The following is a 14,125-nucleotide window of genomic DNA, read 5'->3' as shown; positions in this document are numbered from 1 at the left end:
ATCTATAGGGGTGGTAATGGTGCTCCCATTTTTACCAAGGAGTAAAAACTTGTTGAAACTCAGCATCCACAGGGTCAACACTGAGCCCTGACTTCTCACTACATCTGAAAATCAAAATAGTTTGTTCTTTTAGGTCTTCTCACAGGAATTCCTTCTGCTGAATTTTGCCAATGAACTTACACTAGCACTCATCTGAGCTAAATTGAAAAGCTATAGAAAGTATCACAACCTGGGGAAAGTGAAGAGAAAAATTAGAAGGCTCAGCAGGATGCACAAACTATCAGGATATTGAAATTATTTAAGCTCAAGAGCCACAACTGTTTCTTTCCAGGACTTGTTAGTAGGGCAACAATAGTGTGCTGCAGAAGACAGGACCTGCAATATACAGATTTTCTGCTCAGAGATATGTTTGACCCTTGGGAAATACCCAGTTCAATTCAGGTTTCACCTACCCAGCATGATTAATTTTGAAAATCAAAGCATTGACATCCATAATTGAGGAAGACATCAAGTATTCACAACTGAGAGAACAGTGCAGGACATTCTGCTTTCTAGGCAATACATATTCTGAAGCTTAAAATACTTGGGGAAATGCTGATGGACTCAATCTGTGCTAATGACTAAAAGGAGATGGTCATAAGAAACATAAGAAAAAAGTGTAAAACAACTCACACATAGCTAGCAGCGAGGAGAGCCCCATTCACTGTTGTGTTCTTCTGAAATTACTTTTAAATATACCTACAATGAGCACCAGAATGTGCCAGCCTAACACTCTCATCTTCAAAGACTCTCCATTAAAAAAAAGGTCAAACCATTTCACAATTCAGATGATGAACACTCAAAATAATTGATAGCACATGAAGTATTTGCGTAATATTGGTGTGCTCTGGTGCCTATTGTGTTATCCATCTAAGATAAAAGCCAAGATTTTGAAGATTTATTATGGGAGGGGTGAAGATTGACAAAGTTAATACTTATTTCCATTTATTACTTTTGTTTGGGGTTTGAAAAATGTCTTCATCTTCTGATCTGAGGTTTTGGACTGTTCTAATTCTTGAGTAAAGTATGTCTGCAACTACATGAGTATATGAGTACGAACCCACAACCCTGCCCTTCTCACATAACACCAACCCAACTGTGAGCAAGAATGCAAAGCATCCAAAGCAAAAACAAATAATTGATTTTAACGCAGCAAAACAGTTTTTAACACAGAGACACCGGATGAAAGTGCAGCGTGTTCAGAAAAGGCAGCGAGCCTGATTTCACTACAGCTCCAAGGAAAAATTCCTCATTTGTCCTCAAGTGACCTTAGCTCAAGAGACACAGTATATCACACTATATAGCTCACTATATATACACTACACCCACACTATGTGTGGCTCATACACAGCACCCAGAGTTGCACAAGGATCAATTCTATCTCCTATAGGATTACTTCTGTTTCTCTCTTCTTTCTTTGTTTCAGGATCACAACATCACAAAATCAAGTGTGTTAAGGCCATGGTAAATAAAAACTGCACTGTGTTCTCACCGAAGTAAATGGCAAAACTCCCAATCCCTTTAACACTGGGTCCCTGAAGAACTCCTACTGACACATATTATACTGGTATTGAACACAACTTAGTGTGCTCTGGTATTTAGTGCATACCAAAGGTAGATTTTGTACTTTTCACAGATTCCCAGCCACTTTATATTCCTTAGCCAGCACTGTTACTCCAGCCTGTTCTTCCCCACTCTGCCAACAGCTAGGATGAGACAATGAGTTTCAGTCCTAATTTTAGAAGCATAAATAGGGGTCAAGAAATGCTTAAGCTTTATGTCCTGAGGTATTTGTGTCTCACATCTCTAAATGGGAAGATTCAGACTTTGCCACTAAAAATCTAGCTTGAAACTAATATGGTATTTATTTTAATTTCCTATACTAAAGTGTTGTGCAGCATGGACAGGCTGTAGGCTGCTAAATATGCAGTTTGAGATAGCTACAGTTCAATAGAGACTGAAAAACTTCCCATATAAACTTTTTCTAGAGTACTATGGGTGGAATGGGAAAAGCTGTAGAAACACCAAAAAAAAGAGAGGTCTTAGCCCAGCTTTTTCATCAGTGAAGTGAAAAGGCATTATTTACAAATAATTATAATTACAGGTGCATAACTATCTCATACAATAATAGACAACAGTCACCAAGTAATAAATCTTCACCAGGTTCTTCCTAGGAAAAGGAAGATTTTATTTTAAATACAGTTATTTAATGAACAGGAAAGTGTTCTTAGAGACACATGTACAGTTCCAAGTGGTGCTACATTCCAGAAAGCTGTGTTACGGTATCTCAGATCCTGTTTTCAATTCTGTGCTATTAGAAAATATTTCCTTGCTTTGAATGCCATATTATACATTCACATATGCTAAGTCTCACTAAATCATTGTTTTTAGAGCTAGCCAGACAGTGCATCCTTTCAAAAATGGACCAATGACAGCACTGAAAACCATTAGAGGATGTTTACAATCAGAACTGATTATCCACTAAATTTAGCTTTGCCATTTCTATTAATGCAAAACAGTTGTAAAATCATGCAAACAAATCCTACCAGTAGCCCTTCTCACTCACTTCACACTATGTAAATTACTATAGCCAAGTCGCAATTAAAAAAAAAAAAAAAAGGAAAAGAAAAAAGATATTTTTAGCTTCAGCAAATGTGCTAAATTTCTGGAAATAAAAACCCTGCTGTGATTCTGTTTGAAAGACTTGGTTTATAAATTATGGATTGCTTTCACAACTGAGAGGAAAAACCTGCAGATTTCTTCATGAATTCAAAGAACATTCAACCTAGAGTCTCTTTCATTTTGCAATAATAAATAACTGAAAGATTCAATTGATAATAATAGCCAAAGCCTACAGAGACTTCAGAGCTTACAACAGCTTTTCCCACCCTGATAAAATAAGGTTTTGTGAAACAAAAAAGCAAACAAACAAAAAAACCACCAGAGTTTGGAATGGAGATCTGCTTCCTAAGAAGTCTTGTGCCCTAGCTGAGAGAAACTCCATAAAATTTCAGTTCTGCTGCCCTGGGAATCTAAAAAGATCCTGGCCCATTTCTGCAAAAACCTGTCAAAAGCCAGCCTGTCCCTGCCAACAGCATAATTGTTATTTTCACTAATTGCCAACTGAGAGAGAATCCCAAAACAGAGCTGGTGATTAGGCTTGGGAGACCTCAGAATGATGTAATGTTTAATAATATTCTTTTGACTTAAAACAGGTAGTTCAGAAAGTTGAAAGTGCATTTAATTAAAATATTTTCTAGATCAAAGGGTTTTCCTTTCTGACAAAGCTTCAGCTGCCACAGAGTAATAAACTTTTCAATTTGAAGGTTTGACTGTTCATTGGAGATGCCAAAATCAGGGGAGGAAATGAGAAAATTTGACACAACCCCTTCAAAATGATCTCTAACGTAAGTAAAAATAGACTGATGGTTTTTTTTTTCCATCTTAAGTTTTGCCCTACAAACTAACTACTTGAGATATGCTTATATCTCTTTCCTCCATTATAAAATTTCCTTAACTCCTCACTGGAAACACATCATCTTCCACTACCTATCTCATATAAAACTCCTATTTCTAAAATAATAACAAATAAAATAATAACAAATAAAAAATAAATAATAATAATAAAATAATAAAATATTAAAAATAAAAATAAAATAATAACAAATAAAAAAACAAGCTTAAGGCAGTGATGGAACTTTTTTTCTGAAGTGCTCTCCATGCCAATACAGTCTGTTTAATCACAGCCTAACATTTTAATTATGTATATAGCTAAGCAGACTTGCTTGCATTGGCTTAATTATTCTGCATGATAATATGAACAAAGCTCCTCTGTTGAAGTAATCAACAAAAATTTTAGCTGGCTGAGTTTCCTCAAATGTTCCAAGAGCAATGAAAGATCTGATCATTATTTACTGCCCCTGAGAGCTATTTTAAACCTGTTCCCTTCATATCACATATCCCTTTGAGTAGCCTCAAATTCTTTTAATCTGAAAGCCCTGGTGAGGCAGAACAAAAGAGCATTTCTCGTTTGCAGAGAGCTGTCTGTGTCATCTGTGTGATGTTCACTACCAGGAGATGTCTGAATTCATGAGCTTTTGGCCAGGAACAGTGCTGCCACTTCCTAACTTCTGTCCAGTTCACAGAACTCCTGGTGCTGGGAGCAGTGGATGTGGTAGGGCTGAACCCATGTAAGACAAGTGGAGGTTCATTATCTTGCAATGCAAAGGAAGTTAAGACCAATGGAAATTGGGGCTTGAGGGACCAAAGGGTTAAAGCTTTCCCATTTTGGAGGCGTTTACCATTAATTTCTGCTTTGCCCAACAGAAGCCAAGTGTTTTGAAATCCACTCCATTTTAGTGGGCCCTGGGAACCAGATCAGTGGTAGCCATGTAAACACTCCAGACCTAGCAATGTATACAGCAGAAGGGAGTCCAAGCATGCTAGAAATTTGTGCAGAATATCTGTCTTTATCTAAAAGTTAAACACTGTCACTGTAAAAGCTTTCCATGTAAAATCTGAAAGCTGAAAAACAGCCAATGTATTTCAAGAGAGGATCTCTCTGGTACCCTGTGAGAAAGTCCAAGGGCTTCATGATTCCACTTTCCTCTCTAAGTCATCTCATTAGATGACACTTCCCATCACACACAACCTGGGGACCACCTCTCCATGCTGCATCTTGAGATACACCTCACCTGCCCCACCATGGAGGGCAGGGATGGGGGAAGAGAACTACAGGTATTTCCATTAATTTCTGCATTGAGTCCTTTTTGAAATATTAATTTTCTCAATGGGGAAGCACTAGTCCCATTGGACTATTCTGTTATTCAGGGAAGTGCCTCTAGGAGACAGATAAACTGCTAACACACTGCATCATTAAACAAGGCAATAATAAATATGTATTCTTCAATTCACACTCACTAATAAAGTTAAAGCCATTCTAGAACTGAGTATTCCCATGATCTTGCTTCCCTCATCTATATTCTAGTCCATTCCCCGAAGCCTTTCCCCTGCTTCATCTGCATTTTTCCTCTTTGTATTTTCTTTCCACCAATTCAAATAGTTTTGGACACCAACTCAAAAATTCTGAAGGCTACTGGAGAGCAGTGGGGTTTTTCTGCCATCTTATTGGCAAGGTTTGCTGTTAAAAAGTTAGTTTGAAAAAGAAAAGAAGTAAAATGACTGAAATGACTGAAACTCCTACGATGCACCTGTGGTTTGAGAGCTGGATGTTTGCAAATGGTTATTTTGCTTTCCCCAAATCAGCCCTTCTGAGACACAGACATTCACTCCTGTTAGGAGATTGCAAGAGGGAAGGAAGCAAAGGAGGGGGGAAGGAGAATTTTTAGAGTCATTCGGATTGCAGACATGAGAAAAGGCTCTATAATGGAAAAGAAAGGGTGAAGAAACCACCACACTGGTCCTGTCTTGTCTCTTGCTGAACAACTATGTCATTGATTGACTTGGCAAAATCTTGAGCAGTTTCCTGTGCAGCATTTCATTGTTTGCAGTTGAGCCTTTCTGCTGTGGTCTTGGCCCCCACTTTCTCTGCAGGGTGAAGCTTCTTTCCAGACATACTTCCCCCACCACAACCATCAGGGTGGACTATGAAATATTCACAGCCACACGCCTGTCACAGCACAAAAATTATTCCCTTCAATTGTTCACAAATGTCAGGGCAGAGAGCAGATATCTACCAGTCCTATTTATAAGAGCTGTGCTGGGCTTAAGCCCTGATTTTGAAGCTCAGGTGTCACTGTCATAGAACACATCATCCCCAGCACATGCTGAAACAAACAAGACATCTCAAACTTCATTGTGACCTCACTCCAAAAATGCACATCCCAGAATTTATCCAGATCAACAGATTTCATTTTTTTGAGTCTGAAAATATCTACAGATCTCTAGAAACAACAGAACTTCACCAGAAACTGCATGAAGAAATATTTTCTCATATTCCACATTTCCCTGGCCGGCAAATACCAAAAATTGTGGTGAACTCAAGAGCTTTCTCACCAAAGTTATTTTTATGCAATTCCCATTCATTTATTAAACCTGACATCTGAAAATATTGCTATTAGATACATTCTGATCTTCATTTGGAATAATTTATAGAATTAATAACTTTTGATTTGGGAGAAAACCAGTCCCAATTCTCTGTAGCATGGATTTGCCTCAACATGCAACAAAAGTCAGCAAGAGGTTCCCCAGGAAAACAGGTATGGATGTGATGGAAGTGTGACACAAGATCAAGAAGTTAGCAACAGGAACAAGCTACACCCCAAGATCTTAACAAATCCTTGCTTTTCTCCTTCTTTGATCTAGCAAATAGCAGCAAATTCAAAACTGATAAAAAAATCTCTTCTCCCAGCAGTCTTTGAAAACACTGCTGCTGGAGACCACACACAGGATTACAGAGTGTTAAAAGCAGATTAGAAACTTGTGTGACCAAGATAATCAATAATTAAAATTCTAATCATTTCACTTTTATAATAATATAGCAAGAAAGGAGCAAATGAGAGCTGATTTCTGGCAGTATGCAGTGTTAACATTCTGGCTTCATTTTCCATACACACAGATCTACAAAAATAGAAACAACAACTATTAAAAACAGTTTTAAAAAAATAAACTTGCTTTCACTAGAGATAATAACACTTCTCCCCACCCTGAAAAAACATCCTTTTATTTGTCAAGTCAGGAAAAAAGGTCATGCCATTTCTTATAAAATTTGGACAACTTTCAGCCACCTCTACAACAATGACAACTGAGAGAGACTTAAAGCTGATGTGGGAGGGAAGGAGAGCTCTGCACTCTGAGGAATTCACACTTCACTGGATTTTATTTTTGTATGATTTGTATCTTATACGTTTAGAAAAGAAATCATACACATAAATGTCTAGGCCTAAACTTGTCCCTGTTTTCAGGCAAATTATATCTCTGCTCTCCTGCCTGCCCTTCCAGTTCTTCCTTAGGAACTTCATTCCACCTGAGCTCACTTGTGAAAAAGGCCCAACTATGATTTTCTGATAAGGAAAAAAAAAAAAAAAATTGTGAAAAATATTACATTCATCCTGCCTTTCTTCACTTTCTTCTTTTCCAAATGCATTGGTTTTGTTCTGGGATAGAGTTAATTTTCCTCCTGGTAGCTGGTGCAGGGCTGTGTTTTGGATTTGTGCTGGAAATAGTGTTGAGAACACAGGGATGTTTTAGTTGCTATTGAGCAATGCTTTTATAGTGCTAGGGCTGTGGGTACACAAGAAGCTGGGAGGGGGGGCAGCCAGGACAGCCAACCCCAACTGAGCAAAGGACATTTCACCCCATAGGACTCCATGTCAGCAATAAAACTGGGGGGCAGGTTAGAAGGGGGGGCACTGGCTGAGGACCAGCTGGGCATTGGTCTGCTGGTGGTGAGCACTTGTTTTCAGCTGCATTACCTGTCTTTCTGGGGTTTTATTTTTCTCTCTGTTATCTTTTCCCTTTTCCTTAAAATTATTTACCGTTGCCACTATTATTATTTATTTGAGTGGTTTTATCTCAACCCACAAATCTTCTCACTTTTACACTTCTGATTCTTTACCCCATTCATTGGCTCTCTATTTATTTTACATGAAGAAAAAACAAAGAATGGATGTAAAAGCACAAAAGGGGAAGAAGCAGGTCTGTCCATCTTCAGTTTCCTACTGGAAATACTTCTCAGCCCCTTCCTGTGCACCTCCCAGCTCACGGTGCAGCCCCCAGACTTCCCACTCCCTGTCTGCTCAATTTTCTTCAAGTCCCTGGTAGATTATTGGTAGCATTTCACTTGGATCAGTTACCAAAGTGCTAATTTTCAAAAAGTTATATATGCCTGTAAAGCTAAAAAATAGCTCATCCTTTGAGCAGAACAGCTTACTAACTCTTAGACAGAGTCAATAAAGATTCTCTTTCCTGAATAAAGAAAATTGTCAATCTGTATTTACACTAAAAATCCAACAGTGAAAACTATGTTAGGCCAAAATATCTTGCTTGGTTTTGTTTCTTGGCATTCATATCCCAGAGCTGAGCTCACCATGGCTGCCTCAGCTCCAGGAGCAGCAGCTCAGAGAGCAGAATAAGACAGAACTACATTTACAGGGGGGTGAGCAACATTTCTAAACCGGGTTCTGAGTTCTTGAAGGTTCAGAGTCACCTGAAAGGAACCTCAGAGCAGTAATTCTTTAAAAATTAATCTTTGCTTGGTACCTCAAACTAGTCACCCAAGGAATAAATAAATCTGCAGCACTAATATTCAACTTCCTATTTTCACTAGTAGCAGCTTTTGCAGGGATAATTTAATTCCTCTGTTTCATCTAGCATTGAGGCTTGTAAACTCCTTTGAGGATCCCTACCAGGAATTCATCAACATGAAGTATATATACTGGGAAGATCATAATCAAGTCAATCAAGGGGAGAAATTCAAAAGCTTTGCCACTAAAGAAATCAAACATAAAAGCCTCCCTGGAGGGGAAGAGGTTTATGTACCATGCCTGGCCTATGTTAAGAAAATTAAAACTCGTTTCACAACATAAAAGAGCCAAAGTGTCAAGTCACTAAAACCAGTTTCCAGTACAGATGCCCTTTTCCAGACTGGTTTATGAGGGAAATACAGATTTATAATACATTTAAAGAAACACAACTGACAAAAAACATAACTAAAGGATATCTACAAGGAAGAGAGTGCAGAACATAAATTAAACAAGGGCAATTTAAATGCAATTTAGCAGCCATCTGTGTTGCTATAACTAAGGATACTTCTGTTTATATACATGGCAAACTTCTTATTTTTTTAAAAGGAAATGTTTGCAAAGCAGATACCTCTAAGGAAGCTCACTCAACATGAGCGTTGAGGTTTGCTCTTATTATTTCCCAAAGTTTATTCAGATGGAAGGGCAGCAATGGATGGGAAAGGGTGAGATGTGCATGGCAGAAAGGGGACCCAGACTGATGGTTGGTATGTGTGTCCAGCCATGGAAAATGGACTTGGGTTTGCTGCTCTTTATTTCGTTTGGTATTGGTAATTCTCCTCTTCCCTCCCCTTTGTCTGGTTCAGTACTTTTATTTTTAAAGCCTGCATATTTAAGGTAAGACACATTTTACATGTATCATTCAGAGCAGAGTGGAAAGAAATGAGTTTTCTGAAGAAGGCTGTCAATGTATCAGACAGAAAAGAACAGGATATAAACTGACTGTCACAGGGTGGATGTCAAAAAGAAAGGTAGCATCTTCCTTGCACCCAAAAAGGGCAATATGCTACTGCCCTCCCAAAACTGTCCTCACCTTTCATATAGAGGAGTCAATAGAACTGAAACAGAAAATTGGCTGAGCAGCAAAATGGGGCTCTATAAACCTGAGGAAGAAAGATGATCTCCATTTTAGCATTTTAGCAGTGGTTTGGGAAATGCAGCTACATAACTGGGTAAACATTTTGTTGCCTCCAGAAGAGCCATAAAGAATCTGGTGGAGATTTTTCAAAGCTGCCTTAAGGGCTGGATGTCTAATCCCCATTAAAACTAAGAGAAACTGGTTCCCCAAACCCAGTCAATGGCTTTGAAGAATCAGCTCCATGGGGATAATACATTGTATCAAAGGGTAGGGATGAATTGTACAGTTAACTGCATCACATGGGAGTTCCTTGTTTGTTTCTTGATTAAAAAGGAGGTTGGGGGGAGAAGACAACACCAATAATAGATACTGATGATGATGATGATAATAACAATAGAGATTGAGCTCAATGCCCAGAAAGATTTTTTCCCCAATGGGCTTTAAACACGGTGGAAAGTTTTATAATAATAATTGGAATTCTCTGACTGAGCTCAAGACTCAGATCTTTTCTGGCATGATGACATTACTTTTAAGTTTGCCCATTTTCCCATTTTATTCTCTTAAGGTTAAAGAGAAGCTTTTAGATACTCAGCAAGAAAGAAAAAAATAAAGTGTCATTAATGTAAAGGATGAGAATTCTCAACAACACAAATGACAGCCTGCTTTAATTATTTTTGAAATTTTTTAAAATTATTTTTTAATTTTTATTGAACTTTTTTTTTAACATTACTAATCATGAACACTTTGAAATACTTTCCAACAAATGGGCTGAAAAAGCATTTTTAGTTTAAGACTGTTCCTTTCCTTAAATTATTACAAATGTTTACAAACTCTGTTCTTATTAAGTATTGGCAATATCCAGCACAATTTAGAGGCAACAAATTAAAATTGATAAAAGGAAATATGTAATGCAGAACAAGAATTGCTGGAACTCACAGACACAGGAAATGCTTAATTGGATTCACTGAAATATTAAATTATTACATGAATAAAAATATCCACAGTTCCATAAGACTGGATCAAGAGTTCACTATCAGGAATTTGTCATTATTTATTTAGGTGGGATTCCCACAAACTACACTGAGTTCCCAGTCTTATCTGAGATAAAACTTCTTTTGTACCTAACTGAAACAGATACTTGTAACCTCTTGATGCCAATGGTCCTTGGCCTTATTTTGTAGATAGGGAAACTGAGGCTCAGGGGGGGGATGCAGTTGATCCTCTCACCCTGAAGGCACCTGCAGCAATGTTTGGCACCACTGGACATGTTTGCAGATAACTCCTTCCCTCACACAGCTCTCACAGTCCCACTGTCTTTTTTATCATTTTAAAACCACCTGGTTTTATTTCTTTTACAGGAAAACGCCTCTTCCCTAGAAAGACTCCCACAAGAGGAGATGAAATGAGTTGTTTTGAGAATCAGTCAGACTGGTTATGTACAAAGTCACAGCCCTTTGGTCTCTTTCAACATTTGGAGATAGTGTTTGCTGAAATGCAGAAAAATAGAGGCAACTTGAAATGAGAGCTCTGACAGTCTTAAGTTTCCCTTTCAATTAAACAGCTCCTGCCTTTTCAGGCAACCCACACTTGGTAGGAGCATTTCACTCAGCTTTCCTCCTGACCTCTGGCTTAAGGGCTTTATTTCTGCAGAGTAAAATGAGAGTGTGTCCATACCTAGGTGCCAAATTGGGGTAGAAGTCACTGCAAAAACATGAATAATGCTCAACATTACCAGAAGTAAATTAAGTCTGACTAAACAAGCCATGGCCAACAGGGCAAACTCACACTGTAAGGTGGACTTTCACACAGAAGGCAGCTATAAACTGAGTGTGGCCTGCAAATCAATCAGCCCCCTGCCTCTACCTAATGAGACCCTTTTCTTTATTGCATTTTTATAGACTTATAAAACCAGCATAGGATGGATTATATAGGCTGTCTGTCTACCCTGTCCATCTGTCACTCTGCTAGGGGTGTTCAGCCCCACAGACCAGGACAGTGCTTGGCAGGGGTTGGAAGGGAAGGGAATATGGATGTGATTGAGAGACTTCTAAAAAATGAACAACACAGCAACAGACCTACAACCTCCTCCCCACTAGAACACTGAATTCCAACAATACCAGTGTGTAAAAAGGACTGTAAAATCAAAACGAGTCAACAGGAAAACTTCTCTGCAAATGCAGCACAACACTTCAGCAGCCTTTGTGTTGCAAAGGGTGCAAGCGTCAGCCCTAATTCGCGTTAAAAACACAGACAGTTTCTCAGAACTCTAAGTGTAACATAATTACTTAAAAAAACAAGTTATGTCTGTTTGGGTAGAACCGTTTCAAAGTTCTAAGATAATGACTTCATTTAACATGCATTACACAAAAGACATTTTTTGGAGCTATTCCCATAGAATCAAAGCTTTCCTGTTCACGTAACTCATTTTTGTGATTCTTTATTTTGTCAGTGTTGCTGTAAACAATGTACTGCCCATGGCAGGGAGGGGAGAGGAGAGACTGTTTAAGGGAAAATAGTCATCCCTGCACAGAATTTTGTAGTTACATTTACCAGCTGCAGAAGTGTTCTGATAAACTGCCAAAGTGGGTCACTATAAAGCAACACTCCTTTAAAGTTTTAATCCCTATTAAAGGAAATTATCTGGACTCTCTCCAGAAGCATTTTTGGGGGGAGAAAGGGGCAAAAGCTTCCGTAGAAGATCAAATGTTGTTGATTATAAATTCATTACCAGCAGAGCTGCTAACTTCAGTAAATTAACAAGGAGCTTTTATTATATCCAATCAAGCTCTTGTTAAAGATAACAAGTTCTTTTCATTCCTTGTATTTGTGTAACAGTCACTTTTCTGGAACTCATCAAAGCTCTCTGTGAATCCATGCCAAAGTACCATTCTCTCTTTTAACAGCTTTAAAAAAAAATAATGAAACCTTATGATCACAGTGCAAAAGCACTGATTATGTTAAAATATCTCAAGATAAAAGATTTGGAATTATAAAGAAATCATTCCAATAGCAGCAAAGAGATTGATATTAATTACACAGCAGAGAAGTCATAAAATGATTAGGTTTTCACACTTTTTAAAAATTGTTTTGTTTGTACAGAAAAAAGCTTAGCTAAACAGCCTCGTTATGAAATCTGATAGTGTAATGAAGATCTATTATGGTTTCACTTCAGACCAAGCTTTCACTCAAATATTAATTGCTAAAAAGCTATTTTACATAATCAGTTTAACCATATGATTATGTTAAGAATTCTTTCTTTCTTTATCAGATAATCAAAACTAGGAGGGAAGAATGTTTTGCTTTGAAACTTCTCACTAATACATTTTACAGCAAGTAAAATTTTTACAAAAAAGACCCACACCTATTTCAAGAGCAAGTATCTTGGTGACAGTCTATGACACTGAGATCCCTTCCTAACATGCTGTGATCCAGATACATATTTTTCATCCATTTCTTTTGCCTGCTGTCCAAGCTTATTGGTGATGAATGAAACCATTCTGGAAAATACTTAAGAAAGTTCTAATGCCCACTGAAATTAATGTCTAGACTGGATTAATCTGAGATGTTTTCTTTAAAAATTTAAGATCATCCTTACAGTAAAGTATGCTCAAAACATACACAACTGATGAGATTCAGCACTTAATAACAAAAGGCAATGCAAAACAGTTTTTCTCAGTCCCACCTCTCTAGAAGTACTAAAAAAAAAAATAATGGATAAGATGTGTCTTTTTAGATAGGTGAACTAAAAATCCTGCAATATACAGTAAGGTATTTCCACAATTTAATTTTTTTTCCTATTGTCAATTAGTAACTTGTTGCTTATTACTGAGACTGCTTGAAGCCCTTTGTCCTAAGAAGCTATTTAAGTGGGAGCTCTTACTGAAAGTGCAGTTCTTTTGTTTATTTCTTTTCTATGTCTGTTGGCCAGAATGAAATACCCCTGCACAGGGAAGCTGAACATGAAGATGGCCATTTTTTCTCCTCCCAGTAGGACACAAGTTGTATCTGGGCAGCCTTCCATTGTCTGTTGTCCCAGCATACAAGTGTTTGAAAATTCTCTGTAGAGGCACAGTCCAAAAGTCAAGAGGTGAAGCTGAGAGAGCAGCCACCTGCAGTCTTTTTATATCTGCATAATATCAAATACATTCAACTTAAAATGTTCTTGGAGAGCTCTAGCATCCTGTAATTACCATGTAATACATCTCTCCTCCCCAAAGCAGTCTAAGGCTCATTGGCTCTGGATAGATAAAAATGATCACCATTAAGCAGACCAACATTATGTCATGCACTGACAGATGGGCTGTGGAGCAGCACCAGGGTTGGGAGCACAAGCACTCGTTTGCCACAGGAGATTCAGTGCTGAATGCTGCCACTGATCTTCTGGGGAGCCTCAAGCAAGTCACTTCATCTCTGTGACATCTCCTTTGTGCTGTGCAGACTGAGAAGGAAAGAGCTCTGATGTCCTCCTGCTGGTGTGGGGCTGGTTCAGCCCTTGCTCTCAGCCTCCATCTCTCAACTGTCTCAGAACAGCTTCTTCCTTGGAATCATCCTGCTAGCATTGCCTGTGCTGTGCTTAATCTTTGATCAAAGCCTCTTCCTCTGCAGAGTCTGAGAGTGCCCACTCCTGGTTAAACCAAGCTCTATACTTGGACAGTGGCAAGTGCTGTGGTAATTCCCCCTTGTATGAGGTGAGAACAGCCCTGGACACAATGTGAGGCTGAAGGAGTGAAACAGGGGTCTCACATCC

At 38.3% G+C, this 14,125-nt stretch overlaps 1 protein-coding gene across 4 annotated transcripts in view; it reads right to left on the bottom strand.

Moving 5' to 3' along the window:
- PAK3 (p21 (RAC1) activated kinase 3) overlaps positions 1 to 14,125 on the bottom strand; it is a 243,675-nt gene that overhangs the window by 184,658 nt on the left and 44,892 nt on the right. The window lies entirely within an intron of this gene.

Source organism: Heliangelus exortis, chromosome 14 (genome assembly GCF_036169615.1).
Source record: "Heliangelus exortis chromosome 14, bHelExo1.hap1, whole genome shotgun sequence".
NCBI classification, from domain to species: Eukaryota; Metazoa; Chordata; class Aves; order Apodiformes; family Trochilidae; genus Heliangelus; species Heliangelus exortis.
This window is presented reverse-complemented; position numbering and strand designations above follow the sequence as displayed.